Source organism: Callospermophilus lateralis, chromosome 15 (genome assembly GCF_048772815.1).
Source record: "Callospermophilus lateralis isolate mCalLat2 chromosome 15, mCalLat2.hap1, whole genome shotgun sequence".
In the NCBI taxonomy this organism is placed as follows: domain Eukaryota; kingdom Metazoa; phylum Chordata; class Mammalia; order Rodentia; family Sciuridae; genus Callospermophilus; species Callospermophilus lateralis.
In genome coordinates this window covers 91,560,179-91,566,656 of record NC_135319.1, presented here as the reverse complement: position 1 = coordinate 91,566,656, position 6,478 = coordinate 91,560,179, and positions in this window count along the sequence as shown.

Genomic DNA, 6,478 nt, shown 5'->3' with positions numbered 1-6,478 from the left:
TAGGACATTTTAAGTTACAGACGACTCTCACTGTGGCTCACTTTATATTTTCCATTGGCAGCAATGTTCTAGTGATTAAAAGTAGCCTTAGGAGCCCTGTTTACATGTGTGCCTCACCTTGAGAAATAGATGTTACTAAAAACATCAGTTATATTATTCAAAATGCAACAAGAGAGCCAATGAGGATCTGTTTTGTTTCTTGGCAAGAGTGTATAGAAATAAATACACAGGAGTATAAATAAAACTAGGGAAATCTGGAAAAGGCAGATTGTATGCTAATATCAATATCCTAATTGTGATATTGTATTACAATTTTGTAAATGTTAGCATGGGGAAAGTATACACAATATCTCTTTGTATTATTTTTCAACAACTGCATATGAATCTATAATTATTTTAAAATAAAAACTTTAGTTGATAGAAAACAAAAAAAATGTAACTAAAAGCTTAGATACTACCGTGAGGAAAAATGCAATAGGAGGAGGGAAATCACGTTGTAAAAACAGGATCCTACTCTGAGGAGCTGGGGTGTGGCTCAGTGGCACAGCACTTGCCTCACACATGTGAGGTACTGGATTTGATTCTCAATACCACATAAAAATAAATAAAATAAATAAGTGTCCATATATAACTAAAAACACTTTAAAAAACAGGATCTTACTCTGGTTACCATTTTTAAGCATTGAATTGTATGTAAATAAAATATAATTATATAACTGAATGTGGCATAGAAAAGGTCTCTGGAAGAATGCTCCCCAAGCATTAGGAGAGATTGCCACAGAAATTGTCCACTTCTTTGTGTCATTTACATGTGTTCAAAGAACATGGATTGCTTTGAAATTTTGTGAAATTTTAATGAAGGAAGGAAGTATGTTATAATGAGTATTTTCTTAAAAAGGAATAATCATCTCTTTGACATGACTATTTTATAAATCCTGATTTTTCCTTTAAATGGAATTTGCTAAAAGTAGCATACCCCAGCTGTGAAGAAGACTCCCTACTTTTTTTTTTTTCAATTTGTGTGTAACTTTATTCAAATTTAAATTGCACTCTAAAAGCACCAGTTTTGTCTAGCTGGGCATGTGCTGCCTTGTTCAGTTCTTGGCCTAGAGGAGGTGAAACAAGACGCTCTCTCCAGAATTATAACCAGGACATCCAGGTGGAGCTCCAAGGAGAAACAGCAGGCTGCTACATGAAGAATGGAGGCTTTCTGTGCAGTCTGAAGGAGTTCACAGTAATGCAAGAAACCATAGACCAATGCCTTTTTCCTCAATGTGTTGGTCAGCTTTGCATCACTGTGACCAAAAGACCCGATGAGGACAATGTAGAGAAGGAAAAGTTTACCTTAGCTCAGTGTTTCAGAGGTTCAGTCCATGTAGACTGTAGGGCTGAGGTGTGGGAAGGGAGTGATAGAGGAAAGCTGCTCAGGACATGGCACCAAGAGGGGAGAGTGAGGATCCCTACTGGAAGAAAAATGAAGACTCGTGGATGATGCCCCAACCCTGCCCTTCTTGCAGTCACCACTGTTGCTATCAAGTGGCTTGGGGGCTGCAGACTACCTCTTGGCTTTAGAATGCACTGACTCTTTGCTGCTGGACTCCACACAGACCAAGCTGCATCGGGGGCGCTATGGGTGTGTGCAGATAATAGGCAGTGCTTGCTGGCCTTTCAGAGCGCTTGCCCAGTGTCCATGTTCTCCACTCAGGGTCCCTCAAACTGATGTGAAGACCATCACTGCCTAACCCCCAGGAACCTAAGGAACTCACCCAGACACCCCACAGGGAGGGCAGGCCCAGGACTCACCCAGGCACTACCAGAAGCACTTCTTGCCCACCGCCACTCTAGAGAGTCTGGTCATCTCCCTTGGAGTACGCTAGGGCCAGAGGAAATGCTGGCCGTTTCCATGCTCAGTGATTTTGAGCTGTTTCAGAACACGGTGGTCTTGGCTTTCCTTTATGCCCTGTTATACCCAAAAGCTCAAAAATAGAGCAAAAGAGTGGCTAATTTGGGTCCATATCCCTGTGTGTTCGTCCTGGACAATGACATTCTGCTGACCCCATGTATAAGCATTGTTCAGTGGTGTCTGTCCACTCCATGGGGGAGGGGGGCCCTCTTGGGACAGCCCTGCCTGGTGAGGAATGGCTCTCCCTGCACAGCACCCTCCTCAGGGCCACATTCAGGAGAAGTAAGCTGCCCACAGGTGCCATGTGGCCCTTCAGGAGCTGGAGCATAAGAACCAGAACCTGAGGCTCTGGGCCTAGGGGCTGAAGTCCTGGCCTAGGAGGGCCCAAGCTCCAGTGAGGAAGGCCAGAAAGGGATGTCCTGGACTTTGGGGCAGCAAAGGGGCACCACCTAGTGTCTGTGAATTGTCTGTTTTGAAGGTGTACATGCAGCGTGATTATTTTGAAGGATAACAACAACTAATATTTACTGCTCCTGAACAGACAAGGTAATATTAAACCATGAATTTCTGATGTGTCATTAGACACATACAGGGTACAGGGCCTGGTACTGCAGAGGCACAAACAACCTGTCATGGAGGAATACTTATCTTAAATGAGACTTGGGACCCAACTCCCACCTGGTAGGGGTCTCTCAGCCCCACTGAGAGACACTGAGAAACACAAAGGGGTGCTGGAGGAAAGACCAAGAAGCAGGACATTAAAACGTGTTGTCATTCAAGTCAAATGGCCAACAGTTTGAACAGTTCCCTTCTTTTAAGACTCTTAAATTCCAATTACTCCACCCCTGAAGACCAGTGGAGAATAACCCCAACTAAAGGGAATTAATTTCCTTAGGAATTTCACTAGTACAAGATTAATGGAGCCCCCCTGCAGAGAACGAGCAAAGCTGTAAGTACCGCAGATTTGCACCTGAAGGATACATATTTTAATTTCAGTTCTCAAGCTGCGATAACATCTTCTGAGCTACTATAAAAGCATAAATGAGCCCCAGCACGTCTGCTGAGAACCTGTTCACACAGAGCTCCCTGGGGGAGCCTCAGCCCACCTGGCCCAGCGGGAGACTGATCTCCCATGCTGCCAGCTTGGGCTTGGGTCATCTAGGCGCTGAAGATGCAGTGGCCATGGCCTGGGCACAGGACTGGGAAAGGCCAAAGCAAATGTTCCTCCCCACAAAGCCCCTGACCTGCCTAGATCAGGCTGACCCAGTCTAGAGCGGAATCCCTGGATGGGATTCTCCTAAGTTGGCCATTGTCCCAGGTCACAGCCCTACTACCTACCTGGCATGACCGACAGAAAACTAGCCTGGACCCACAATGGGGGAACCCAGACATGGATGGCTCCCTCACCTTCCCCTTGTCACCAGAGTCCTACAGGGAATTTTACCCCTCAGCTTCTCTGGCCCCAAGGAATGGCTCTCCCGGCACAGCACCCTCCACAGGATGGGACTTGGGAAATATGTCTCACTAAACCATTCTGAGATGACTGGACACTGGGTCAAATCAAGCAATCAGCCCCTTCCTTACCTTGGCCCAAGGGCCACCTGGCAATAGGGTCCCTTCTTCTGTCATTCTGATAACCAAGGACCAACTTAAGGTGTGGAGGTGGGGTGGGCCGCCTTCTCTCTTAACCCTTATGGTGGGGACAAGTCAGCCAATTTCCTGTACTCTCTTCCTTACCAGAAACTGTTTTTATTGGGAGAACCTGATGCGTATGCTTGCTATAAAGGTTGTTTATTCTGTCATAGCTAGATTTTTATTGGTTGTATTTTTGCTGCACTTGCTTGAAAAATAATTATTTTCAAAGAAAAGAAGAATTACATATCCAGTAAACTAAATAAGACTCACTGTTTATTAGGGACCTCTGACAGCTCCTCAAACGTGAAAAAAGATTTCCAAGCAGTGAATGGACAATTTATGTGCAAGTTTATTTGTAAAACAGATTTCAAGACATACTTCATCTTGACTCTGCCAATAAAAATACATTCCATTTCTTTTCAGAAGTATGTGCTATCTGATGGTTTCACACTAATCTGGTTTCCCCCTAAGAAGATCAGACCGGCTGCATCAGCATGTGCCCACTAACCTAATCTAGTTCCAGCTTTGGTTTCAACATTGTGGGACTGCTATACAAGAAAAAAACAAACAACAACAACAAAAAAAAAAAAAAAAACTGTGATCATGTCCCATAGAGTCCCATAAGGCACTCTCTAGAAGGAATACATTTGTGAGAAATGTTGTTCATAAATCTTAACCCAGTCACTGCAGTCTCCAAAAATTCTTCAGCAAAAATAATTTTAAACATGTTTTTAATTGTTTACAATTTATCTAGGGGAAAAAAAAAAATCTCATCTTGGTAGTTGACCACCCATTTTCTCTTCCCTATGTAAATTCTCATCACCTCTCCCCCATCAAGGACCAGCCCAGGAGCTGGTCACTGTTGTAGGTTGTAGAGCAGCTTCCAGGCTGCAGGTGGCATCCGCTGCCTCTCCAGGTTGGAGAAGGAGCTGCCTTTGTTGAGCGGTTTCTTTATTCACCCCAGAGAGACCACTGTTGAGAATTAACACACTGACTTTGGTCTGCTGTCTCTTTGGAGGCTCTGCTGAGCCACCCAGAGCACCTGCTTTTTCCCCTAACCCCCCAACTTTTAACACTTTCCCCACCCCTTTTTGTTCCAACCAGCTGTGTATTTGAGATCCTGTAAATGTCACTAGTCTGGACCGTGCCTGCAAAAGCATGCTAGCATGGGGTAGACAGGATGGGGATGGAAGGAAGAACTCAGCACAGGGCTGTGCATCAACCATTCCCACATGCATCCGGACTTCCCCAGGGCCGCTGCCGCATGATCACCCAGATACACATTCCACTACAGTTCACAGCACCAAGCATGCAGAGCCTCCACATGTGTTTATATGCAGCTGTGTCCTCTTTTGAGTCAAAATGTTTTACAAATAAAGTGCTGTGTGTGCGTGCATGTTTGTTCTCCAACTGAATTGATAGTCAATTTTCTCCTCTTGTTTTTAATTATTATTTCCTATCTAAGAAGGTAAAGACAGGAAAGTAAGGACACAGATGAACTTGCTTTAGGTCACAAATAAGACCACTTGTAAAATCAGAAATAATCCCTTAGGGATCTAAGAAGTTTAGCCAGATACACTCAGGCTGCATGGCTCCAACACTCCTTAGCCCTTTCAGACACAGGGTCCCACCCATGTTTCTTCCCCTGGGTACACAGGCCCCTCTTTCCCACTCACCCAGGTCCTCTTCTATACACAGCTTTGGTATGAAGATGCCCCCTCCCAAAGTACCTCTGGAGTGTCCAGCAGATACCAGGCACATTTGCCCCTCCTCCCTGCAGAAGGGATTCTGAGTAGAGGTCAGGAAAACACACCCCTTAGAGACAGCTCCTCTCTCACCAGAGGGTAGGGTAAGTAGCTGGTGCTGACACGTGGCAGAGGCCAGCACAGCCTGGAAACCTAATCCACTGAAATGTAGTGAAATCAATGACCACCACAGTCCTATCTACCCAACTTCTTCCAACGTTTGCCCCATTATCTGAAATATAAGAGGTTTTCCTCTGGGGGCAGGAAAAGGATCACCAATTATTATATTATTACTTGTCATCTGAATTTATTTCTCATCTCTTCCAGAGTTGTCCAGTTGGAGCTATGTGAGTGTTGTCCCACTGTGAACGGACACGTGGAGCCCCGCAGGCGGGAGCCACAGGACTGGGTGCTCTCAGCACCCTCCCCATCCAGCCCTGGAGTCCCCTGGCAGTGTGAGTAGCTGATCTAACCAAAGCTGGGGCAGATCAGAGAGGTGGGAAACAAGGAAACACCCCTGGAAGATGTGAACACCTTTGGACTTGCTTCATACTGGAGGGACTCCCCAACAGAAGAGGCTTCAAACACATCCCTACTTGGGATTTAAATGGCGGGGATGCATTTTCTGTGAAACCATGGCTGGCTCTGTTTCTTCTAAGGCAAAACAAAAAAGCAAGGAAAAGCAAGCCACTGAATGTCACGGGCCACACAGGCCCCACGATCCCAGAATCTGTCTAAACGTATAAACCATTTATATGGTTGGTATTAATATTCTCCTGACAAAGTCACTAATTTGGTGAAATAGGGCTTATTTTCATCAGAAGAAATATTCACATATTTTAGTGGCAACATTACCTTTGGACTTTCCAGCTACAATATTGTTTTTTGTTTTTGTTTTCGTTTTTCAGTTCACACCAGTTGCAATGACTGAGAAATGAATAAGAGGAGACAATGATGGGGAGTCAGTCATCTTCCTGGGATGAGGCAGATGGGTTGGACCCCAAAACAGGTGTCCCTTTTCTCCATGGAGCTAAAAGACAGAGCCGTGCTCAGCCCTCTCTGGTTGAATCTGCAGAGACAGGACAGTGACAACTCTGCCAGCCAGAGCCCATCAGAAGTCTGGCTGTGAGCAGGTGGCAATCCTGGGGGCTGCTGGTAGGAGGCAAAGGGCTGCCTGCAGCCTCGGGGGTCTTCA